The sequence below is a fragment of the Carettochelys insculpta genome, chromosome 1 (genome assembly GCF_033958435.1).
Source record: "Carettochelys insculpta isolate YL-2023 chromosome 1, ASM3395843v1, whole genome shotgun sequence".
Taxonomy (NCBI): domain Eukaryota; kingdom Metazoa; phylum Chordata; order Testudines; family Carettochelyidae; genus Carettochelys; species Carettochelys insculpta.
Genome location: NC_134137.1, coordinates 86,526,674 through 86,552,194, shown reverse-complemented (window position 1 = coordinate 86,552,194; position 25,521 = coordinate 86,526,674). Strand labels below are relative to the sequence as shown.

At 44.0% G+C, this 25,521-nt stretch overlaps 1 protein-coding gene across 3 annotated transcripts in view; it reads left to right on the top strand.

Moving 5' to 3' along the window:
- Positions 1-15,234: 15,234 nt before the first annotated feature.
- The window catches only part of KLF12 (KLF transcription factor 12), a 419,409-nt gene continuing 409,122 nt past the window's right edge, over positions 15,235-25,521 (top strand). For 2 of the 3 annotated variants that reach the window (XM_074988826.1, XM_074988807.1), the window contains exon 1: positions 15,235-15,366. The gene's annotated coding sequence lies outside the window, so the exon portion shown is untranslated. Of the gene's footprint in view, positions 15,367-15,437; positions 15,575-25,521 lie in introns of those variants that run through there. The other variant, XM_074988814.1, reaches the window with a different exon arrangement.

The window sequence follows — 25,521 nt, the reverse complement described above, 5'->3', positions numbered from 1 at the left end:
TGTATTCCTAAGCTTTTGGTCAACCAATATGATTAATAGCCATTTCATTATCCAGGGTCATAATATGCATGGAGTAGAGTTGCCATGTGATGAAACTTACAGGAATGTGTCTAACCAAAATTTGCAACCCTAGCATGGAGCAGTAGATACATATGAAGCTTACCCAAGCTTACCCAGTAAAGCTTACAGTCTTAGGTCCAGATACTGCTATTGGATCAAAGTGGTCAGACCTCGGTATCCATAAGCAGTCCTGCAGAATTGTTTGGGGTTTTCTGACAGATGATCATAGAGTGAATTTTAGGACAGGGTCTACACTAGAGATCATATGTGCTGATGTGGTCGGTTCTTCAGAAGAAAAAAAAAGTAATTTATTTTCCTTTATTCAGAGAAGTTGTAAGAGGGTTGCAAAAGGAATTAGTAACATAAACCCTCAAAAGTAGGTATTTTAATTGGTTAACTGTCATCCCAAAGGTTTCCTCAAGTTCAGCACATTAACAAACTTAACACAAAGCAGCAGAAATGTAGTACTTTAAAGGCTAACAATAGGGAGGAGCTCAATGATTTGAGCATTAGCCTGCTAAATTCACGGTTGTGAGCGCAATCCTTGAGGAGGCCATTTAGGGGTCTGGGGCAAATAGATTAAAAAAAATGTGTGGGATTGTGCTTGGTCCTGCCCAAAAGACTGGACTCAATGACCTCCTGAGGTCCCTTCCAGTTCTATGAGATGTGTACTTCCATATATTATTATGATTTATTTGGCGAGGAACTTTTGTGGGACAGACGCACTGCATGTGATGAAGTGGGTCTGTCCCATGAAAGCTCATCACCTAATAAATCATGTTGTTAGTCTTTAAAGGGCTACGTTTCTGCTGCTTTGTTTTGATGGAGAACAGACTAACACAGCTACCTCTCTATTACTCTTCACAATGAACACAAGCTGCCTTACAACATATATCCCATAGTTTGTAAAGGCTTTTGTCTAATCCTGCATCACAAACTAAGGCTTTTTGTTTGTTTTGTTTTTGTTTAATTTTAAGTTAGGAAATTACTTTCTTAACAATAAACTAGTGAAACAAAAGGTAGATGGGACTTGTATAAGGTGGTTGCATAACGGGTTGGATAGCCATTCTGAGAGAGTACTTATCAGTGGTTCACAGTTATGCTGGAAAGACATAACAAGTGGGGTTCCACAGAGATCAGTTTTGGGACCAGTTCTGTTCAATATCTTCATACATGATTTAGATAAGGGCATAAAGAGTACGCTGATAAAAGTTGCAGATGATACCAAGCTGAAAGGGGTTGCAAGTGTTTGGATGGATAGGATTATAATTCAAAATGATCTGGACCATGGGTAGTTGGTATAAGAAGCAAGGGAAGGCATGCCTCCCTGGGTCTTAGTGCTCAACCGTTCCTTCTTTCCTATCCCTATTCTGACCATTCATGCAGGCTCCCATACCAGCCTGTTGCAGCTTGCAGACTAGTGACTTGTCCCCCGAAGTGTATCTCTTAACTTAAAAGTTAAAAGCCTTCCACCTTGCCAGCCCCATTAGAATAACATTGAACCTGTGAATAGTAACAGAGAGGAAGCTGTGCTAGTCTATACACTATCAAAACAAAAAGAAGTCAAGTAGCACTTTAAAGACTAGCAAAATAGTTTATTAGGTGAGCTTTCGTAGGACAGACCCACTTCTTCAGACCATAGCCAGACCAGAACAGACTCAATCAGACACAGAGAACCAAAAACAGTAAGCAAGGAGGACAAATCAGAAAAAGATAATCAAGGTGAGCAAACCAGAGAGTGGAGGGGTGGGGGGGAAGGTCAAGAATTAGATTGAGCCAAGTATGCAAATGAGCCCCTATAGACTCAGACTATGAACAGGAGGCAGCCAGACAACTCTCCAACACCACATTTTACAGACTTCTCTCCGCTGATCCCACTTTGGAATTCCAAAGGAAATTACCACAACTACTGAACGAACTCCCTGCTGCTACTCGGGTCCTCATTCACTCAGACACACCATCTGAGCTGCAGCCTGAATTATTCTATTTACTTCCCAAAATCCACAAACCTGGAAACCCTGGATGTCCTATCATTTCAGGTATTGGCACCCTTACCACCGGACTATCCAGTTACATGGACTCCCTCCTCAAACCCTATGCCACCAACGCTCCCAGCTATATCCAAGATACCACCCACTTCCTGAGGAAATTACAAAACATCGGAAAAGTTCCTGATAACGCCATCCTTGAGACAATGGATGTAGAGGCTATGTACACTAGTATTCCACATAAAGACGGATTACAAGCAATCAGGAACACCTTCCCTGATGCCACCACAGCCAATCTGGTGTCTGACCTCTGTAACTTTGTTCTCACACACAATCATTTCCGTTTTGGGGACAATTTATACCTCCAGATTAGTGGAACTGCTATGGGCACCCGCATGGCCCCACAACATGCTAATATATTTATGGCTGACCTGGAACACTCCTCTACTTAAGATACATTGATGACATCTTTATGATTTGGACCCATGGTACAGAGGCTCTAGAAGAATTCCATAGAGACTTTAACAATCTACACCCCACCATCAACTTATGCCTTGATTACAACATGCAAGAGATACATTTCCTGGACACTACAGTACTAATCAAGGATGGCCTCATCAGTACCACACTGTACCGAAAACCTACTGATCGCTATACTTATCTACACCCTTCTAGTTTCCATCCTGCACACGTGACTAGATCCATTGTTTATAGTCAAGCTCTTAGTTACAATTGCATTTGCTCTGATCCAACTGACAGAGACCAAAAACTAAAAGAACTTTACCAAATATTCATAAACCTGAATTACGCACCAGGAGAAGTAAAAAAACAAATTGACAGGGCCAGACGAATACCCAGAGACCAGCTACTCCAAGATCGGCCCAAAAAAGCCAAGAACAGAACACCACTGGTCATCACCTACAGCCCCCAACTCAGACCACTGCAACGAATTATAAAAGACCTACAACCTATCCTTAATCAGGATGCCACACTCCAGAAGGCCCTGGGTGACATGCCTGTTCTCTCCTACAGACAACCTCCCAACCTCATGAGGATCCTCACTAACAGCCACAGTCTATACCCCAGGAATACCAGTCCTGGAACCTTTCCCTGCAACAAAGCCCGCTGCCAGCTTCGTCCACATATCTTCTCTGGAAATACCATCACTGGACCTAACCAGGTTACTCACAGAATCACGGGCACTTTCTCATGCTCCTCTACTAACATCATATATGCCATCATGTGCCAACAATGCCCAGATGCTATGTATATTGGACAGACTTCTAACTCCCTTAGACAAAGGGTCAATGGGCACAAAATAGACATCAAAACACTCCAGATCCACAAACCAGTTAGTCAACATTTTAATGGAATGGGACATTCTGTCAATGACCTAAAGGTCTGTGTGTTACTGAAGAAGAATTATCGCACCGTTCTGGAAAGGGAAACAGCCGAGCTGGCTTTTATATTCAAATTCGGCACATTAACACATGGTTTAAATCGTGATGGGAACTTTCTGAGTTACTATAGGGGCTCGTCTGCATACTTGGTTCAATCTAATTCTTGACCTTCCCCCCGGCCCCTCCACTCTCTGATTTGCTCACCTTGATTATCTTTTTCTGATTTGTCCTCCTTGATTACTGTTTTTGGTTCTCTGTGCCTTAAATATTGAGTCTGTTCTGGTCTGGCTATGGTCTGAAGAAGTGGGTCTGTCCCATGAAATCTCACCTAATAAACTGTTTTGCTAGTCTTTAAAGTGCTACTTGGCTGCTTTTTGTATTGAACCTGTGAAAGAGCCATGTCAGTAGTAATGAAACCATGTAACAGGCATGTGCCAACCCTATTTACTGACAAAAACAGTTGTGTGTTACTGCGCCTACAGAAACTTAGTTGAAAATTGGCTTTAAATATTTTTAGCTTGTGGCTGAAGATTATAAAACCACATCTATAAAAGATCCTTGCATAGATATTTAGATGCGTGGCTTGAGTATTCAGCTTTAGCCTTAAACGCTTGGATCTTCAGACATACAGATTTTGAAGTAAATTCTTCAAAAGACCACCCTTATCATTCTAAAATATACATTTCAATTTTAATATAATACAAAAACTTGCTTTCAGAGCCTTCCTGTCCTTTCTGTCTAACCCTCCTCTCCTTTTACTTCCTTAAAGGGACAATGCTGCATTTCCTCCAGACAGGTAGGCAAATGAGTTTCCCTTTTACTTCTTACTATTTGATGAACTAATTTCAAGACAACTTTCCACCAAAATCAGTACCTTACTGAGATATAAAATCTTTTGATGTGCTTAAAATCTTTGGAAACATATCTTAAAATAAGCAGACAGTTAAATTTTATAAACATGTCTTGTTATGAAAATCACAGAAAATAAATTAGTATTCCCTTTTATCAAAAAACAATTAACTTTGTTATGAACACACTAAATGCTCTGATTTGTTAATTTAAAATAATGTCTTTTTTCATTGAGTTTAAATATGTAGTAATCAGGAATGAGTACTTTATGAAGGCTTAACAGTATATTTAAAACATAAAAGTAGTTTAGAAATACTGATGAAGAAAATGTAAAACAGAAGAGCTGCATCATGTATTCCGTATTTCATACTGAATTCATCATTGGGTGACCATCTGTCCCCGTTTGGCAGGACAATCCCGATTTCCGGTGCCAGGAAGGCATCCTGAGTTATTTTAACAAAAGGGCTAATTGCCCCATATTCATATCCTCTGCTGAGCTGCCTTTTCCCAGGATCAGCACAGCTGCCGCTGCTGGCCAGAGAGCACATTGGCTACGTCTACACGTGAAGCCTACATCGAAGTAGCCTATTTCGATGTGGCGACATCGAAATAGGCTATTTCGATGAATAACGTCTACACGTCCTCCAGGGCTGGCAACGTCGATGTTCAACATCGACGTTGCGCAGCACCACATCGAAATAGGCGCTGCGAGGGAACATCTACACGCCACAGTAGCACACATCGAAATAAGGGTGCCAGGCACAGCTGCACACAGGGTCACAGGGCGGACTCAACAGCAAGCCGCTCCCTTAAAGGACCCCTCCCAGACACACTTGCACTAAACAGAACAAGATCCACAGAGCCGACAATGAGTTGCAGACACTGTGCATGCAGCATGAATCCCCTGCTGCAGCAGCAGCAGCCAGAAGCCCTGGGCTAAAGGCTGCTGCACACGGTGACCATAGAGCCCCGCACGGGCTGGAGAGACAGTGTCTCTCAACCCCCCAGCTGATGGCCGCCATGGAGGACCCGGCAATTTCGACGATGCGGGACGCGGATCGTCTACACGGTCCCTACTTCGACGTTGAACGTCGAAGTAGGGCGCTATTCCTATCTCCTCATGAGGTTAGCGACTTCGACGTCTCGCCGCCTAACATCGAAGTTAACTTCGAAATAGCGCCCGACGCGTGTAGACGTGACGGGCGCTATTTCGAAGTTGGTGCCGCTACTTCGAAGTAGCGTGCACGTGTAGATGCAGCCATTGTGAGCAAAGTGCGTGGAGCATGTACTCAATGGCTACATGCACAGGCAGCAGCAGGAGAGGGAGCCAGCAGGGATCATGACATAGCTAAAGTAGGGTATGTTGGGAGATTTTAATGGGTCCTGATTTCCCTGGCAGCCACCCTGTCAGGCAGGGAGACACCCCCTCAAAGCAAAGCTGCTGCCCCTTTTCCTGGCTCCCCGCAGAGTAGGGAGAAGTCGTGAGCCACACCAGCAGGACTGCTAGCCTGTGGCTCCCTGCACCGTGTGATGAAGCCAGGAGCCACACTGGCAGGGATGCATCCCAGCTCCCTGAAGTGTGGAGAGAAGCCAGGAGCCTCACCTGTGGAGCGGCAGCCCTGTTCCCACTGCCTCGTTGCATAAGTCATCCAGCGAACCCCCACCTGCCCTTTTATGCAGGGCAACTGCCCCTGCAACTGGGAAGCTCCCCTGTACGCAGCAGCCCTGTTTCAGAGCTCTGGCATAGGGCAGCCAGGGAGATGCACTTGCTTGGCAGCCCCAGGTGTCCCCCTGCCCCAGGTGTCCCATATTTGACCTAGGGAAGTATGGTCTCCCTAATCCAGCAGGACAGCTGACTTGGCCTTACTACACAGTTTTTGCAAATAAATCTCTGACAAATGTCAGGATATATAAAAATAAAGCCACCCATGACTGACATTTTTATACTTATATTTAGTGCTTTTAATTAAGTACCTTCTGCATGTCCAGTCTTCACAATCAGGCATTCAGTGGTAAACATGTTCCATTTCCTTTCAAAAGAAACTTTAAAAGGGTATTTTTTTACAAATGTCATTTATTACATTTGAGTTCAAGGATTTGACTAGAATAGTCGAGAAGAGAGAAAGTGGAGACAGTGCGGAGGGGATGGGACTTGGGAGGAGCAGAGGTAGAGTATGGGCAGGGCCACAGGCTTGCCTCCCCAAGCAGCAGCTTCACCCACCCCACCCATGATCTGGATAAACCGAGAAATGGTTTGAGGCAAATAGGATGAAGTTCAATAAGAACAAATGCAAAGTACTCCACTTAGAAAAGAATCATCAGTTTCACACATACAAAATTGGAAATGACTGTCTAGGAAAGAGTACTGCAGAAAGGGATCTAGGGCTCATAGAGGACCACAAGCTAAATATGAGTCAACATGTGTGACACTTTTGCAAAACAAAAGCAAACATTATTCTGCACTGTATTAACAGGCATCATAAGCAAGATACGAGAAGTGAGTTTTCTGCTCCACTCTGCTGATAAGATGTCTCCTGGAGTATTGTGTACAGTTCTGGGCACCACATTTTGGGAAAGATGTGGAAAAACTGGAGAAGGTCCAGGGAAGAGCAACAAAAGTGATTAGAGGTCTAGAAAACATGTCCTATGAGGGATGATTGAAAGAATTAGGTTTGTTTAGTTTGTGAAACAGAACACTGAGAGGGGACCTGATCACAGCTTTCAGGGACCTAAAAGGTTGTTATATAGTGAGGAGGGAGAAAAATTATTCTTTGTATTCTCTGAGGGTAGGACAAGAAGAAATGGGCTTAAATTGCAGCAAGGGAGGTTTTGGTTGGACATTAGGAAAAACTTCCTGTAAGTGTGGTTAAGCACTGGAATAAATTGCCTAGAGAGGTTGTAGAATCTCCCGCATGGGAGATATTTAAGAGCAGGTTAGATACACATCTCTGAGGGATGATCTAGATGGTGCTTGGTGCTGGTGTGAGTGCAGGGAACTGGACTCGATGACCTTTCAAGGTCCCTTTCAGTTCTCATATTCCATGAGTCTATGACATCCAAGTAGAATGGGGGGAAAAAAGTGAAGTGAAAATGCACTTAAAAAAATGAAGAATGCAAAGGTAAATACCGGACATTTAAGAAAAGGAGGAAAGAGGAAAATTCAGCATACACTGCTTTATTTTAAATATATCTTTTGTCTCAGGCCTACACTGGCAAAATATATTTTTTATTTCCTGTTCTGACTTGGCCTGTTGCCCCCAGAGGTGGCGATTATCTGCAGATCCATGTTTTATATTTAGAGCCCTCTATATCTGTAGATATCCTCATTTTAATATGGATCCAAGTTTTATGTTTGTGCCATGTTTGACTGAGGCTTCAGTGTGTTCTCTGCTGGTAACACAGCACACATAAGAATCTGACTGCACACAGCTTATTGAGATAAAGCCTTTCAAAGAAAGCAATGTTCAACATGGGAGAAAGCATACTGAGTCTGCATCCTGCTGTGATGTGATCATGTATTTAACTTTAAGCATGGACATAGAACAACCAAGTTCAACAGAGATACTCATATAGGTAAATCTTATAGAATCTGGGTCTAAAACGGTGGACAAAGTATGACCTCCAGGCTGAATCTGGCCCAACCAGCCTTTCTGTCAGGCCCTGTAGCAAGGTATTGTGGCCTTCCCTGTCCCTGGAAGCAGAGGAAACCTCCCAGAGGCCTTGGTGGGCATGACCAGAGCACCTGTGCCATTTCCCCGAGAGACTGACACATGAGACAGGATATGGCAGAGGCTGGGCCCTTTGCTCATTAAAAGGGCGGCCTCTGTACCAAGCAGAGGGCCCTGGCCAGGCTCCTGGGAGCAGGTGCCGAAGACCCCGTGCCAGACTGGTCAGCCATCCATCCTGACCAAACCCCAGAACCATGTCCAGGCCTGCTGCTTACCTGCTACCCAGAGGTTCCCAATCTATGTGGGCCCCCGACCTGCTGTGGGCTCACTACCTGGAAGATCCTGACCGACCTGAGGCTATAGACCTGCTGGCTGCTACTTACCCTGAGGATGTGGACATGCCCAAATCTCCAGACCTACTGTCGACCACTTACCTGGAAGACGTGGCTCTACCCGATCTCCTGGATGACCCCTAGTGGGACCCTACACCAATGGAACTGGAGGTAGGAAGGAGCCTGGTGGATGCTCTGCCAGAGCCCATGTCAGTGTGCTGTAGCCTCGATCCCCGCCGATGGGCAGATAGTGTCAGCTGCTGTTAGGGCCCCAGGCTGGGGCACAATGGAGTAGGTGGGTCTGAGACCCCTGCCCTACCCCCGTAGAGAAGTAGCCTTTCGCCTCTCCAAACCTACAGTTCCTTGATGGTGTACCTGCCATTCTGCCCTGCTCCAGGACAAGCCATTTATGTAGTTTGTCTGTTTGGCTCTGTTAAAAAGGAGAATTGAGCCTTCCACAGACACTTGTCATGCTCTGTTCCAGGGCAAACAACTAGTACTTTATTTGCTCAGCCCTTCTACAAGGTGCTGAGCCTTATATTGACTGCTGCCCAGTCCTGCACCCAGGCCACATATACATACTGTTTGTCCATCAGCCCTGATGCAAGGGGCTAAGCCTATAGTAACTGCTGCCACTTCCTGCCCAGGCAGGCTCCTTCTATACTGCTTGCCTGCTCAGACAAGTTAAAGGGGAACTGAGCCCCATTGAGTCTGCTGCTCTGCCCTGAACTGGGCAGTTTCAAGATTATAGTGAGGTGTTGTGGCCTTCCCGTGGCCTTCCCTTGCCCTGGCGGGGGCAAATCCCTCACATACACCTCTACAGGCCCACTCAGCTGATTAGCAGAGCATGCTGGCAGCATGCATTCAGCTGCCTCTCCCCACACCTTGCTCAGTCCTGGCCCCAAGCTGCTCCTACGACCCTCCTAATACCTGGGGTGATGGAGGGTGGGGAGCAGGGAAGGGAAAAGAAGGCAGTGCTGAAAAAGGGGGGTCACTGCTGAAGTCAGGATGTCCCCCCACCCCTGTACCTCATCTCTGCAGAACAATACACAAGAAAGCTGCTCCTGTCTGAAGTATGGGGAGTGACTGAGATGAATGTCTGTTTCAAGATGCAGTTTCTAAGATTTCTCCCCCTTCCAGCAGCCATTTCTCCTCTCCCTCTCTCACTCATGTTTCACTCACTCCCACCTCTGCACAGCTGTGGGGGGGCATGGGGGGAGGGAGGAAACAACAAAGCAGGACAGCTTTCCCTGACTTAAAGAGAGAGCGCATGGCATCTCTCAGAAACTACCCCAGCAGCAGGCAACACACACACTCTGTCACACACCCACACACCTAGTCTGTACCACAGACACTCTCCCAGTCTCTGTGCCACACATACAATCCGTGTCACAAAGTCTCTGTCTCTCTCAGACACCCTCTCTGTAGTCTAAAAGACAGACTAACTAAGGTACAACAGAGTGCAGAGGTTGGATGACAACAGGAAAGACATGTCCCTATCAGTGACTGGGAGAAACCTGTGAGGTGCAAGAAAAAGGAGACAAGAATGGCAGTTTCAGTTGATATTCTTTTGGGGAAAAAAAAAAAGGAAACTCTTAAGCAGACAGGAAAAAAAGTTTTAAGAGGGAGCAGAAGGCTGGAAATAAGGTACTCAGGAGTGTGACTATGGGAATGAATGAGAGTGGCACAGCAGTACTTCTCTACCAGGCATATGGCAGAACAGAGTGAAGAGATAATGTATTTGTAGTGCATAAAGCACACATAGTCCTAGAGATGTTCAGTGGTAGAGCTTATAGAAACATAGAATTTTTAAAAAATAAATATTTCAAAAACTAGTTTGTTCCACTGGGTTTCAAAAAGGGACAATTTTCTATTCTAGAGTTCTATGCAGTTGTGGACTTACGTAGTTTTCAAAAGCTAAATGAGGTGTTTCAAGATTTCAAGTTTTGGAAAAAAAGACGTTTGGAAACCATTGCCAATTAATAAAATGACAAAACACAGCAACTCCCAAAACATCAACAAAAATAGGAAAAAAATGGAAAATCTGGAGAAAATAAAATATTTTCATGGGTATTTGTTTTTGAAAAAGTGTCTTCCTTTCTAGAGAAATTTCAAACAATATGTGCATCCAGCTCTGAGCAGTGGCACAAGAATGAGAATAAAGGAATAATGGGGCATAAGGAATAAGCCATGATTGTGGTTTAATAGGGGAAAGACAATAAAGTGTGTGACTGTGAGCTATATTTCTCGGTATATCAGTAGTATAAATCAAACATTAATGTATATTATCCCTATTTCTATATCAGTCTATTGATAGATAATTGTGTAAAATGTCTGAATTTCCACTGCAGTCATATTTTTACTTTAGCTACAGTCCAGCAAATTCAGGTACATGGGTTCCTAGAAGCAGGCAACGGACCACATAAACAGCCAACACAGCACATAATGAAGTTCACAGAGAGCAAATTTTATAACCACAAAATGTCAGCTCAACCAACTCTTTCTCTAGAAGACTTCCTTAGACAAATTAGAGAAATGAATAAAATATTATCGGTGATAAAATAAATATTGATGGTTTTAATATTTTATCAGAAATTCAATAGAAATGAGCCTCACCTGCTTCTCACTACATAATAATGTGTATAACATGATGTTTCTGTTATGTACTTCATTCCATTCTACATGCAATCATCTTCCTACTATTGCTATTCATTTTTCATGTCAAGTGCTCATTAAGCCTTTAGCCCCTGTGGGTGAAAGCCAGTGCTATGACTTTTCCTTATGTAAACCCAACACTGGGAAACTGTTACTAGCTCCAAATGGTTAAGAGTGAATGTAAATGCTTTAGCTTTTTATTGATGAGTACATGATACAAATCTACCAGAGGAATATTCCAAAGGAGTTCTATAATAGTCCCTTGAATGTGGACTAAAGGCTGATATTTAAAATAGTGTGTTACAACACGTAATTTTGACAATGGTAAAAAATATTTTACAGAATTTAATGAACGATGTCTGATAAGATGTTTTTGAACATGTTCTATGTAAAAAGAGTATTATGAAGGAAAGCTGCTATTCACTTGTCGAAAGCTGGTGACAACACTACTAATTCTAACAACCAGGAGTCTGGTGGCACCTTAAAGATTAACAATTTTATTATGGCATAAGCGACAACTCACTTTGGCTACGTCTAGATTACACTGATTTGTCGACAGTTGTTTTGTCTGAAGATACCTTCTGACAAAAGTTCTGCAAAAGATCACGGCCAAATTGCCAAGTGGATCGTAAGCACAATCTGCTCTGTTGCCAGAGGGCGGTTGGATTGCTTGGCTGATCTCTTGACAAAACAGCCAACCAGAAGCACAGCAGACAGGGCTACCCAGGGTTTCGGAAGCCCTGTCTGTTGACAGAGGGCCCCCTGGAAAGTCCGGACCAGCCAGAAAGTCCAGACAGATATCTGTCAACAGAAGTGTTATGCCACATGGGGAAAGGGATAAGACTATTGACAAAAGTGAGGCATTGTATTGATTTACTGTCAACTGAATGCCTTGGGAATCTGGATGCTTCCTGGGTTTTGTCGACAAAATGCCAGTTTTGTCAACCAAACCCACTAGTGTAGACATAGCCTTTCTCAGATCCATGAAGGGAAAGAAACTGACCACAGGGATAAAGAAATCGGAGTGTTACACCAGAGCTAATTCAATCAAAGTAGATGTGGATAAGAAGAGGAGAATACCTAAAGTGGAAACTTATTTATCATAATGGGAGAAGGATTCCAAGTCCCTATTCAGACCCATTCTGAAAGTGACAATGTTGCATATTAATTCCATCTCAACAGTTTCACACTGCAGCCTGTTTTTAAATTTTTTTTTTTGCTTCAGGATGGCAAATTTCAGGATGCCCAGGGAAGCAAAAATGTTCTCCCAGTGTTTTTTGTATGTTACGATTCTTAACATCTGATTTGAGTTCATTTATTCTGTTGCATATAAACAGTCTGCTTTGTTCAATGTACATAGCAGAGGGGCATTGCTGGCACATAATGGCCTGTATCACTTTAGTAGGTGTTCAGGCGAATGCACCTTTGATAGCATGGCTGATGTGATATGGTTAGGTCCTGTGATGGTGTTAGCATAGATTTGGGGACAGAGTTGTCAACAGGGTTTGTTGCATGGATTGGTGCCTGGGTTAGCGTGTCTTTTGTGGTGTGTCTGGTTGATTTGTTAAAGTAAATATCTATATAAGATATGAAACAGTGGTGAATTAAGCTTAATCTCAGTCTCTTCAGCACCTACCTGTGTATATTTGCATAGGCTTAACTTTGCACATTTGTTATATCCTCCTTCCTTTTAACAATGAGGAAAATGGAGTTTAAAACCAGCGACACATAGCTCTAGCTCTCTTTTGCCAAAGGAAGCCATATGGAAGTGGTTCATGTTATAACAGTTTATGAGAAATTGTATTACAAGTTGTATATCTGAGAGCAGACTGTAGCTGCAATACTTCATAGTACAAGGAAGTAGAAGCTGTTTGTGGTTATTTTGGTGTCTTAGGTAAACACTGTCTAGATAAACAAACATTACTTTATCTATGCTACAAGTAATAATATTTTTGTAATTTCTATAAATTACCTAAGAACAACAGTTAGCCAATCTGCTTTATTGTATAAATTCACATTTAAAAAGGGCTGTTTAAATGTAGTTATATATTTTGCCTAAGAAGCCAGGTAATAACATATTAAATCTATTACAAGATGATCTTGTATGTTTTTTACTATTTACCAAAAGGATTGTAATGACTGCTTTAAAGATTATAGATTAACTTTTCTGGACCAGCAGAGTTGCACTTGATGCAGAACTGATGTGGGGATGACAAAGGGTGGAAGAAACTTTATCCCATCTGTAAATCCCCTTGATCCTATGGTTAACCAGGAGCCAATTCAGCACCCAGAGCAATGTAGAGTAGCCTTAAGGTAAAAAGTAGGTAGCAGAGAACAGTTACATTAGCTCTATGCTACCCAAGTATTGCCTACACTGGGGAACCCCTATTTAACCAGCTTACCACCAGTGGGTTGTCCAAGGACCATGATCTGGTCCAGAACACTCCAAATATATGTTTAGGTACCTATTATATTTTAAATAAAACATCTGATAGAATCTCCAGTTTTACAGTCACAGTGCCTCAAAATTTAAGAACTTGGATATAATATTTTTATTTCACAAAATATCAAAGATAATTCTTTAAAATTAGTTAAAATATATACAATAGTTGCTCAAGTTTCTAGTAGTGGTTGTTACTTTATTGTCCTAGTATTATTTGAAACGCTTAGACTCAGTTTCTGTCTGTGTACCTTTAATACATGAAGATCCTTACAGACATGCATCACATTCTAGGATGCTCTGACAGAGAGAACTGCTGAGACGACACAGATTTTCCCACAGAGTAATTTTCTTGAAAGATGTTGGACAATAATTATTTTTATTTAATTACAGTCTTCAAAGCAGGGGTGTGTCTACAGGAACTATTTGTGTTGACCTAAACTAAAAACAGGTCAATGGTTAAAACAAGTTGATCAGCAGTGTTTTGTATGTAAATATAAAAACAACAAGGAGTCAGGTAGCATCTTAAGGACTAACAATTGTATTAGGACATATGCCTTTGCGAGTTGCCAGTCACTTAAGCTCATGCCATAACACTGTTAGTCTTTAAAATGCCACCAGACTCCTTGTTTTTGCAGCAACCCACTAACACCGCTGCTTCTGAAACCTGGGAATAATACAGATCGGTAAACATTCTCATGGTTTCAACTCATGTAGTCGGCCAGGGGGTCTCCATCAGCTTTCCTTGTGTGACACTCCAGGACCCAATTGTTAACCTGCTAAACAGAACGCAGATGGGTGCCTATTTCATGGGTTTGTGTTTTAAACTTTGCCCTTCCTGGGCACTGGGAGAAATCAAGTCTCGCCTTTGCAGTTTGGTCACTGTCTGGCTTGTGTCACAGTCTATTTCCTTTGAAGAGACACGCGGAGCCCCCCCCCACCCTAGAAAAATAACACACCTGCGTCTGATTCTTTTTAGCGTGCCATTGTTACAAGCAACACACCTCCAGCCATCCACCCGCCCCTGCCTGCTCCTCCCCCCAGCGCCGCCTCTCACTACCCCCACATCCCCGCTCTGCGGCTCCCCTGCCTCGCTCCCAGCCGCAGGACTCTGCTCTCATCCCCAGCCGCCCATCTGCTCCTCCCTTCCCATGCGCCTGAAGGCTGAGCTGCTCCTACCCCCTTGACCCCGCGTCTCCAGCCCACCTCCCAGCCCGCCTGTGCCTGGCTCCTCCACCGCTGGGTCTCGCCCCGCTTAGCTCCGTAGCCCTCAGCAGAAATTTCCCCGCCCCTCCTCCCGCTCCCCGCGGGGCTCGAGGAGCTGGGGCTCAGGTACGGCACATGGGCGGGGAAGGGGGCGGCTTCCCAGCGCAGACGGGCGGCCGAGGCACGCTCGGAGCCGGCCGGCAGCTGCAGCAGCAGCACTAGAGCGCCGGCGGCGGCGGGTGTTTGCAGCCTGCCTCTACGGCTGGGAGGGGGCAGGCTGCGCACCGGGGCTTTCTGCGAACTCCGCCGCAGCCGGCCGGCTCCTCCCCCGCCCCTCGCTCCTCCCTCGCTGGCTTCTGGGGGGGGGGCGGAGGAGCCAGGGGAGGGGGGGATACGTTACATGCCAGCAAAGCACTTGAGTTCCTGCTGCTCCATCACCCGCCCAGGGAAGGCACCTGCCCGCGCGCAGGGGGTGGGGTGGGGTGGGTGTGCGGGGAGGGGGGGGCTTTTGTTTGGGTCGCTTCGTCCCTGCTCTCCACTTCCCCGGCCCGGCCTCCCCGCTCCTCCCCCGCCCCGAGGAAGGCGGAGGGGGGGGGGGGAGAGGAGGGCCGCCGTCCCCCTCCCCCTCCCCTTCGAGCGGGGCCCCCGGTGCAATTCGACGCGGCCCTGGCGAGGCTCCCCCGCCCCCCGCGCGGTATTGTGTCCGCTCTTGTTTCCGGAGCCTCCACCCACCGGCCCACCCTACATTTAGCACATCATGTGACGCGGGTAAGTCATTTGCAAGTACAACAGTTCTCTGTGTTGCCCCCATTCATTTCCTGAGAACTGCAGAGAGCAGCTGAGGGAGGCCGGGCGGGCGCGCGCCCGTGTGTGTGTGTGTGGGAGGGGGAGGGAGCGAGCGAGCGGGAGCGAGAGAGGGGACTGTACTGTATAAGGCAAAGAAAACAGTTTCTCCTGCTCTCCAGCTTCTGCTCAGGTCTGTGCCGCTTCCATTTCTTTTCCCAATAACCCCCTGGGCGTTGGGCTCCCGCGGGCCCGGCCAGCCCGCTTGCCGCTAACGTTACCTTTTTTCCCCCGGCGGTCCTTGTCAAAGGCTCGGGGGCTGAGCTCTCTCGACTGGGGCAAGCGGTGGAGGGGCGGGCGGGGGGAAGCGTTGGCAAAACCCGGCTCTTATTGAACGCCCAGCCAGGAGGCGGTTAACCCGCCCCCCCCCCCAAGCGTTGTCAGAGAATGCATGCGGGGGGAGTTCACACGGAGTCACGTAAGTGACAGTGGCAAGGGAGCAAGCTGGATGTCATGCTGGATGTTGGGTTTGCTGCTCCAGCTCGTCACGCCGAGCATCTGGCGGTGTGCATGCGATGTGGAGGAGGAGGGGAAGGGGTTAAGGTGGGGGTGACACGGGTGGCATTAGTAGTGGGCATTGTGCTACAGCCTTGGTTGTTTCCAGTAGTAATGGTGTGTTAACTGTCACTTGCCACGGTGCGTAGTTCGTGGAAGTAGCTGGGGGACGGCCTGTGGCTGTTCTTTTCAATTAAGGTGGCTCTAGCTAGAGTTGGCGAGGGAGAACTTTGCCTTGAGAGCGGTCATGAGGAGTGTTGGGAGGCAGCTTGGGAGCCACCGCTGTTCCTCTGTTATAAGGTTGCTGTAACCTGAGGAGCAAGTGCTGACCTCAGTGACATGAGTTTGCATTAAAGCAAGAGGCTTCTTTGCAAGAGGCATCAATTCTGATCATCTTCGTTATGGAGCCTCCTATCAGCACTTCCAGTGCACGTTGATATTGAGGGCAAAAAAGAACTTGCCAGATCTGATGACTAGTGTATTTAAACTGAATGTTGGAGCGGGTGGGGGCAGAGGAGGAGTACCAAATCCTTTGTGCTGTATTCCCTCCATCTCTTTCCCTCTGTTCCTCTCTCCCTGCACAAAAAGCTTACAGTCCAGTGTATATTAATAGTAGTAATAACTTTAATTCAACTGATAAAAGCTGGCTGTGCTTAGTTAAAGTCTAAGTACCCTGGAATGTGTAATCTGGATAAAGTCTGTTTGTAGGTGGTGTCCTTTACTATTTAACTATTGAGATTCTTAAACAACTGTTATATTCAGATAATTTTAAGAAATGTCAGTGAGTAGTGGTGTTTTTATTTATCAAACTGATGGATTGTTTAGAAAAAATAAGACCATTCTGCGAGTTACACTCTAGTGCGAGGGGAAACAAACATTCTGAAATTTACATTAACAGCATGTGCATAGAACTGTTACCTAAGATGTGTGCCAGTCAAACCCACGTCACCCTCTAAATCCACCTAAAGCATTCCATTCCCTTTCCTTACTGGAGGATAGAGTTGTTTAGCCAAGTAAATGATCTGACAGGAAATTTTGCTGATGACAGGGAGGGTGGTGCAGGAGTTTGCAATGTGAAAAGGAGTGGTCACTCTAAACATTGGGTGTATTTGTGTGTGTCTTTTTTTCTAAACTGTCATTTACAGTAGCATAAAATTAATTCAGTTGCAGGAAGGAGTAGCTTCAAACGTGGGTTATATGGTGTTAGCCATTGTCACTAGCTATTGCTAGTTATGTTATGATATGTATTTTATGCATTTAAAATTGGTACAAAAGTGAACAGTTGTTATAGAAGATATTGAAGATAAGCAGCTGACTTTGCTTTTATTATTTCCTTCAGTTTTGTAAAATTTTACATTCCTATGGCAATTTTTCCCCTGTATAGATGGTAAACCAGCTCTTTTTTCATTGTCAGTCATGATATATATTGTTGTTTTTTTATTTTGTGCCATGGCAAGCAGATATTCGTGGCAACTTTGCAATGGTGCTTTATATAGTACTGGTACATGACCTCCATTTTCTGGTTGGTTTCCAGCTCTAAAATGTTACAGGACTACTTGCTTACAAAACTAAACATAAAAGACAAAAGTGTCACAGCATATTATTGCTGAAAAATTACTTTTTCATTTTGTATGTGTGGAATTTCAATTTGTATGTGTGTACTTATTTCAATAGTTATTTTATGTAGCCTTTTATAAAACTAGGCAGAGATCTAGAACTGTTGGCGTATCTCCTGGAAGACCTCTTCGTACCTCCAGGGGTGTATCTTTCCCTGTTTGAGAATCACTGATTTAGTCACAATGGATCCTGCGACCACCACTGATAAAAGAAATTACTAAATAAAGTGTTCTGGTTTTTTTTTTTCCCTTAATTTTCTTTGTACCTTTGGCTACAGTCATTTTGACCGTTTTGCTTGTGGTCATTTTGCCTGCCTTGCACTAGCATGGTGGCATCACTCACTACTCTGGAGGAGCTCACATGCACTCACTTCCCCAGATGGTGGAGCATGTGGGATTTACTGCAAGCAGCAGAACTGCTGCAATTTGCTGAGTTTGGGGCGAGGAGAATATCTGCTTTTCTGGGGTAGGATTACCATATTTGACCTTTCAATAAAGAGGGCATGCCTGAGAAGGAGGGTGTCTGTATCAGTATTTACCAACTCACAATGTATTAGTGGCCGTGTCTACGCTAGCCAAAAACTTCAAAATGGCCATGCAAATGGCCAGTTCGAAGTTTACTAATGAAGCGCTAAAATACATATTCAGTGCCTCATTAGCATGTGGGCGGCCGCAGCACTTCAAAATTGATGTGCCTCACCGCTGTGTGGCTTGTCCAGATGGGGCTCCTTTTCGAAAGGACCCCAGCTACCTCCAAGTCCCCTTAATCCTATCTGCTCAAGGGAATAAGAGGGCTTCGAAGTAGCTGGGGTCCTTTTGAAAAGGAGCCCCATCTAGACAAGCCGCAAGGCGGTGAGCCACGTCAATTTCGAAGTGCTGCGGCCACCCGCATGCTAATGAGGCGCTGAATATGTATTTCAGCGCTTCATTAGTAAACTTCAAAATGGCCATTTGCATGGCCATTTCGAAGTTTTTGGCTAGTGTAGACACGGCCAATGTGTTATAGTATATCTAGTGCATTACTATAACATGAGTTGGTAGAAACTGATACGCTCCCTCTCAGGTGTGTCCTCTCTTTTTATATGGCAACCCTATTCCGGGGACTTTTACTTAGAGATTAAAAAAAGGACAAGAGCGTGAGCAGTGGAGAGAACACCAATCTTTACATTGGTATTTCATGGTAATAGAAGCTTTAGGAGTGGGATGAGGCATGGAATTATTAAAATTTGTCCTGAAGTTTCGGTTTTCTCTTCTATTGCACTGTAGAAGTTTTGGAGAAGCTGAAAGTTGATATGGAGGTGAGGTAGCTCTCCTTCTCCAGGTCCCTTCCTGTCACCCAGGAGCAGTGGGCGCATAGGAGTTGGGTGGCAGCAGGAGGAAGAATTCTTGTTTCCCTTTCCTACTTTGCTGGTCTGGATGCTGCTAATATTGTAGAAGCTGGCTGGCATGTGCTGGGATGTGGATTGTGTCCAATCACATATGATGGTGGTGTTCTCAGGCCTGCCCATTGTCCCTTCTGGTAAAGTTTCTTGATTCACCTTAGTAAAAAATCCTTACAAATATTTTAAATTAATTTTGTTAAGATTTGGCTACTTTTAGAATTTTTGTTGAAACTAGTCAGTCCAGAAATTACTCAAGTTGACGGTTATTTTAAAACAGAGGCCCTCTAATAAAGTGGGCTTGATTCTACCCTTTGCTGTGGGGATGCACGGGAATGGGCATGATAAGGGGCTTAAGACTGTAAGCTTTTTCAGGTAGGAATCTTTTTATTCTTTGTACAGTGCCTAGCGTACTAGGGTCTTGGTCTGCAACTGCACTATCGAGATAAAACCACCATACAAGTAGAAGTATGTGGTGTCCTTTTTCCTTTGAATAAACCAGGCAGGAGCGCTCCGAAACATTCAGTGGCCTTTTATTATACTAATGTCAATGAAGAAAACATTAATTGAATTTAGTGGGAGCAGGACTGGGCCCAAGAAAGCTGTGGGGTGGATGGTGGAATATTCAATCCTAGAGGTGTGGTCGGGATCAGGTGTGCCAAGTCACAGCCAATAGTTATGAAAATGAGGGAACATGTTCTGCTCAGAAAAGGAACAAGGTATGTCCTGTGTTTTGTGCTAACCTGTGCTGAGCCATAATGTCCTGAAGCTGCAGGATTACATTTGTGAAGGTTGTTTGGCTGGCACTGCTCCTCACATTGCTATGCAATCTCCTGGCCTGCTCCTTAGGGGAGGTGGTAGCATTTTGCCGGTGGAATGCAGGAAAATATATCTGATATTCTTGACTTTAAGACAGCATTGTTGCCTTAGAACCTGATTTTGTTTGAGGAAATAATTTATATTTATCAAATCGGCACATTCATGGATAAGGTACTTTTTATTAGAGGAATGGAAAAAAATAACTTTTTGTTAAATGTTTCATCTGTGGCTCATCAAAGTTATTCTCTCCCTTCATTTGTATGGAAATGACTGTGGTTAACCTCTCTGCAATGTACAAAAAATAATAATTTCCCCTTCTAAGAAATTAGATTTCATTTTTGGAAAAACTGATATTGGTGCAGCGCTGAGGCCTTGACCTTCTCAACTCTTGACTGGTGGTTGTTTACTACAGCTGCAGCTTGTGTGTGCATGAAAGGGGAGGAGCTCAAACACAAGCATATTCACTTTCCCTAACTAAGATGAAAACATGTTGAACAGTCATGGTGTTCACAGCAAGCAGTAGTGAGACAGTGTTATTCCTAAACAGAACATACTAGGTGCAAATGTGAAAGCACGCAATGGCTAAACTTCTTGACCACTGAAGAAAAAAATTGCTTTTTAAAAAGATGAAATACAAGCTTGTTGTTAGAAAAGAGAAACAACATGTTTTACCCTGGTACTAAAAGCATTTTAATATAGGTCAGAGTTGTTCAGTCAATCAAGAGCACTGTGTAACTTTACCCAATGAGACTGAACCCAGGGTTCAACAAGTGAACTTTCCACATTATTTAGTTAAGAAAAGAGGATTGTGTAAAGGGAAGACTTTTTTTTTTTAAAGGCCACATTCAATGAGAAAATAAACAAGCAAAAGAATAATATTTGAAGAATCACAATGTCAAAATGACTGTTTGGTTTTTACAGAGATTAAAACTAACTCTTGAAAGTGTTGGCAGGACTGTGGATTCTAGTTCTAGTTCTTGTCATCATTGAAAGGGTAGATAAACGTCTTTTCAGAATGGAAAACAAAGCAAAAACCTTCAGAGTATTCATTCTGTGTGTGTGTGTGTGTGCGTGTGTGTATGTACACACTTCAGGGTTTGTTCCCAAAAAGTGGAGCCAGTATAAGTGTGTGGGTGTGTGTTTATTTTCCATGTGGTAGTGTATCCTGAAGTCTTTTATTAATATACAGAGTATATTATTTGGTTTATAAAAAAAAATGTTAGAAGAATTTTTTGAGATGAGACAAGAGAAGCGTGGAATTAGCCTTCCTTTAAATTCAACTTTGCCTACTCTGCATAATGGAAACATATTGGGCCTGGTGTTTGGTGGTGTTTAGCATTCCACTATGGCAGTGTTTGGCAACCTGAGGCCCAAGGATCACGTACGGTTCCTTGCATTTCTGTGTGTGGTCCACAAAATATTTTGTTTATCATTGCCTAGGCACAGGGTTGCCAGATGCAACTGTTTTTCATCCATGTTGTTTTTTTCCTACAGGAGTGATATGCATGTGAAGGGCGGTGTGTGCTGATGTCACACAATATCGTGAGAGCTGTGCACTTCTGCATCCAGTCAAGGTGCTGCTACAGTTAGTTGACATACCCTGCAAATTTTAGATATGCAAGTGCAGTTAGCAAAACTACTCTATTGTGGGATAGTGACTTGGTTATGACAATTGTGCCACGCACTGAGAAGGACACTCATTAAAACCACTCATTAGCTTAGGTTGCCTCTCTGCACTGTAGGCTCTGTTTGTCTTTGACATGGTAGTGGTAAGTGACATGGACTTGGACTTGTTCAGCCAGAATCCAGTTATGAGCCATGCACAAGGTAAGTATTACATTTTCATGTTTTATATCTTGCTTGCATCTGACAGAGAATGTGGTCTAAAGGCAGTAAGGGGAGCCTGAAACTCTTGAGGTTTATTGCTGGCTGTGCCACTCTGTGACTTTGTACAACAAACTACCCTTATCTCATTTTCTGTATCTGTGACATGTGGCTAATGGCATATAGAAATATATGTGGTAATACTTAGCTTGTGGGGAAGAACTAATTTTTTAGTGTTCATAAAATTTGTTTTTGAAGTGGTGGGATAAAGACATATCAAATCTATGGATCAGACTTAGGTGCTAAGTATCTGATGGAATCTTTTTCTAGTGCTATCTTTCTGCAGTCTCCAGGATACAGGCCACTCAAGGAAGTCTACTTCATCCTATTCTTTCAGGTGGCTTTTGTGGCTGCATTGTTTCCGTGCTGGAAAGCAAAATATTGGAATCTTGGCAGCACTGGATCCTTTGGTGCTGCCTTTCCTTGCCCTGTACACTGTTCTATAGGGAGTCCCAAAGCGGCTGGTCCTCAGGCTTCATATTGATTACCTCTGAATGATGTTTCCAGCACCCATATGCATAACACTATTGGCTGACTTGTAGAGGGAGCCTCTGGAGCTGCAAAGACAAGGGCTGGATTTGCCAGTGTCAGTGCTGTTGCTTATTCTAATTGTATGCCTTTATATATATGTTACAAACATTTAGAAAACATTAAGGTTACAAAGTCAGGACCTCAAATTTATGAGAATTAAGACTGCTGTAAGAAGTAATATATGATCATGTAATTAATGACTATAAGTACATTCTGATTCAATGAGGCCAATTTCAGGTGGCATAAGCAACCCTAATTTAGTATTTTTTTAACTTTTGAGCACGACTGTTCATTTTAAGGGTTTTTAAATATAAACCCTTAGGTCTTGTAAAAGAGAACTGAAAAAATGTAATTCTATCATGGAGTCACAAATTTACTCCATATGAGTCATCAGCAGAGGTGAAAGCAAGGAGCTTTAGATTCGCTGCACTTAGCCTGTGCTTGTGCTCAAGTGGTAGTGCTTGTTTTCCTTACTGTGAGCGGTCTGTGAGAGAGGACTGAGATGAACTGTATTCTTTGCTTGTGGCTTACATGGCTAGTTGTCTCATAGCAGAGCAATTCTGGGAATTGGGATGCCTCAGTTCTATTCCTGGCTTTGGAGACAAGCATGTTCTAGTCCTTTAGTGCAAGACAAGCAAGCAACGAGATTCACAAAAGTGGCGTAGCTAAGTAGCCGAGACTTAGATCTATTCCCAGTTCTGCCAGGTATGATCTTAAATCATAATTCAGTTGTCCCATACGTAAAATGGGGTCATAATGTTAGTCTGCTTCCCAATTAGTGTGAGGTCTTGCTCAATAGTTAGGGCCATGTGAAGCACCCAGAATTATCAACATAAAGGAGGGGCAGAGTTAAGATTCCAGCTTTGGAGCTCTTCCTGATTCCCTGATTAGGCCAAAAGGTATTTTGGTAGTGCTTCTCCAGCTTTGCCTGTGTCCCTTCTGGAGCTTTAGCTTTGTGCCTGCAGTGTAGACAGCTCATTAAGAGTTGGGAGCAAGATCATTGTAGTTGCTCGTGGGGAGCTCTGAGACCGGGGCTATGTTTACACTATGAAGTAAAGTCAGATTTATTAAAATTGATTTTGTAACACTGAATTTTATAAAGTTGAACTTCGGTTTCTACACCTGCCCACAAAGTCGACTTATTGCATGCCCACTGAATCACTAAAGTTCGACTGTTGCAGCCGAGCATCATGGGCACCTATGTCACAGTTTCTTCAGCCCTTTTTTTTTTTGTCGGTTTCCTGATGGGGAAAAAATGCCCTGCAAGTAGTTGTAGGTGTATGCTATCATCTTTCCAGACTGCATTGCCCTCACCACCTTCTGCTGAAATCAAACAGCCATTTTTCAGAAGTCTCTGTCCCTGATTAGGGAAATTGTTTGAGTTTTGTCTGCATTTTGGAAAGAGGCAGGTTTTTGTTTTTGTTTTTAAATGGAAAATCATCTTTATGGAAAGAGGCAGCTTTCACAAAAGAGTTTTTTTCAAGAAACTTTAAATTGCCATTAAATGCAAGTGAAGAGGGAGAGAGGCTGAAGGAGCCAGGTTTGAACCAGAGATGATAATTTGTGAGAAGTCACCTCACAGAAGAGAAGAACGGCCATTTTTCAGAAGTCTCTTCTCCTGATGAAAATACATCAAACAGGATCAATACGACTAGGGAAAGACTTCATATTCTCAAGCAAAGAAGATACACTACCACTTTTCAGTTGTATTTGGATGAAGGAGCCAGGTTTGAAGTAGAGAGAGAAATTTGACTAGTCACCACATAGAAATGAAGAATGCTCTAGGGAAACCATTGCACTGATGTCTCTAACATGAGGCAAAGAGACCATTAGCAGTATTCGCTCCAGACTCATTATGAATCTCCAAGACTAAATAGAAGAGAAGGAAAGAATCCCAGATTGTGTTGGTGTCTAGTGGTTTCTGGAAGGAGCCATTACCCTGTCAGAAGTAGTAATGGCTCAAGAACAGAAGGAGAAGTTAAGGAAGCATTAGGAGATAGAAAAGTTGAGGAAAGAATGAAGAGAGTCCCTTGCCTCTTCTAGTAAAGAAGCCCTAGTGCCAGCAACTGCCTTTGTGAGAGGGGGAAGCGGGGGAGAGAGCTCATAAGCTCCATTCCTATCCTCTCCCAAGACACACGATTTGGGAAGGGAGAGTACTGGTGCCTTGGGGTGGGGGAGGGCAACCCCGTAAAACGTTTGTGGTGCAGAGCCAGCCTCCAGTTGCATGGCAGCTTGCGGAGGCCAGCCCAGTAAATGTGAAGCAGAGAAAACGAGTTTCTCTCAGGGAAGAAGACTTCACCCCGTGGAAGGAAGGACATGCCACTGCCTGGAAGATGGTCTGGGCTGCATAGCCATCACATGGTGTGGTGGGGCAGGGGCTAGCCTGCCAGGTGCATGGTGCATAGGGGTGGGAAGCTGCCCTATACAAATGTGAAGTGCAGAAAACAAGTTGAGCAACCTGTTGAAATGGTTGAGTCAGTTGGGTGACCCAGAACTCATTTGATAACAAGGTTATTTTTAAAGTCACTATTCTTTAAAAAGGGACAGATTGAAGCATAGTACCAGCCGTGACCACTTAAAAATGTAACTGCTGTGTGGCAGCTTCAGAGGGTGCAGCCATATAAAATGTGAGATGGAGAAACAAGTTGAACAATCTGTTGAAATGATTCAGTCAGCTGGGTGCTCTCCGAAGACATTAAACAAGTTTCTTAAGCTCTCCTGCTAAAACCTGTAAAGGGAAGAAGTCTTCACCCTGTGCAGGACAGGGCATGCCGCTGTCTGCAGGCATGGTCAGCACTGCCCAGCACCCATGTGGGTGTGGGTGTGAGCTTGATTTTCACCTTGCACTGCTGGACTTCCCTGATGTTTACTCAGCACAGATTCATCCACCCGCACAGAAAAGAGACCTTGGTTCTCTGATGGCTCCATGCTAGGGCTCTTTTGTGATTGTAAGAAGTCGTGGCTAGATGTGATTGCCATGAAAGAAAATGAATTCAAATTGCTGGGCTTCCTGTTTCCTATTTCCTGCATGCCTGCAGAGCAGTGGAGGTGAAAGCGGCCAGAATAGACATATTCAGGGCATTGAAGGATACCTTTGGAGGCAGATAAAATCAGTTTAAAGTAACACTGTTTCCACACTAACATTAATTCATTCTTGTAAATTCAAACTTGGTGGTACACTGCATCCGAGGGGCAGGATGAGAAGGTCAACCTTAGTGACCTTTAAAATTGACCTAATGGTATTTGCAGTGAAGACTTACCACAGTGTAAAACTGAGTTAAGTGCCTTAAAATTGAGTTTATGCTGTAGCGTAGACATAAGCTGAGAGTATCTGCAGTGCAGCTGGTATGTCCAGA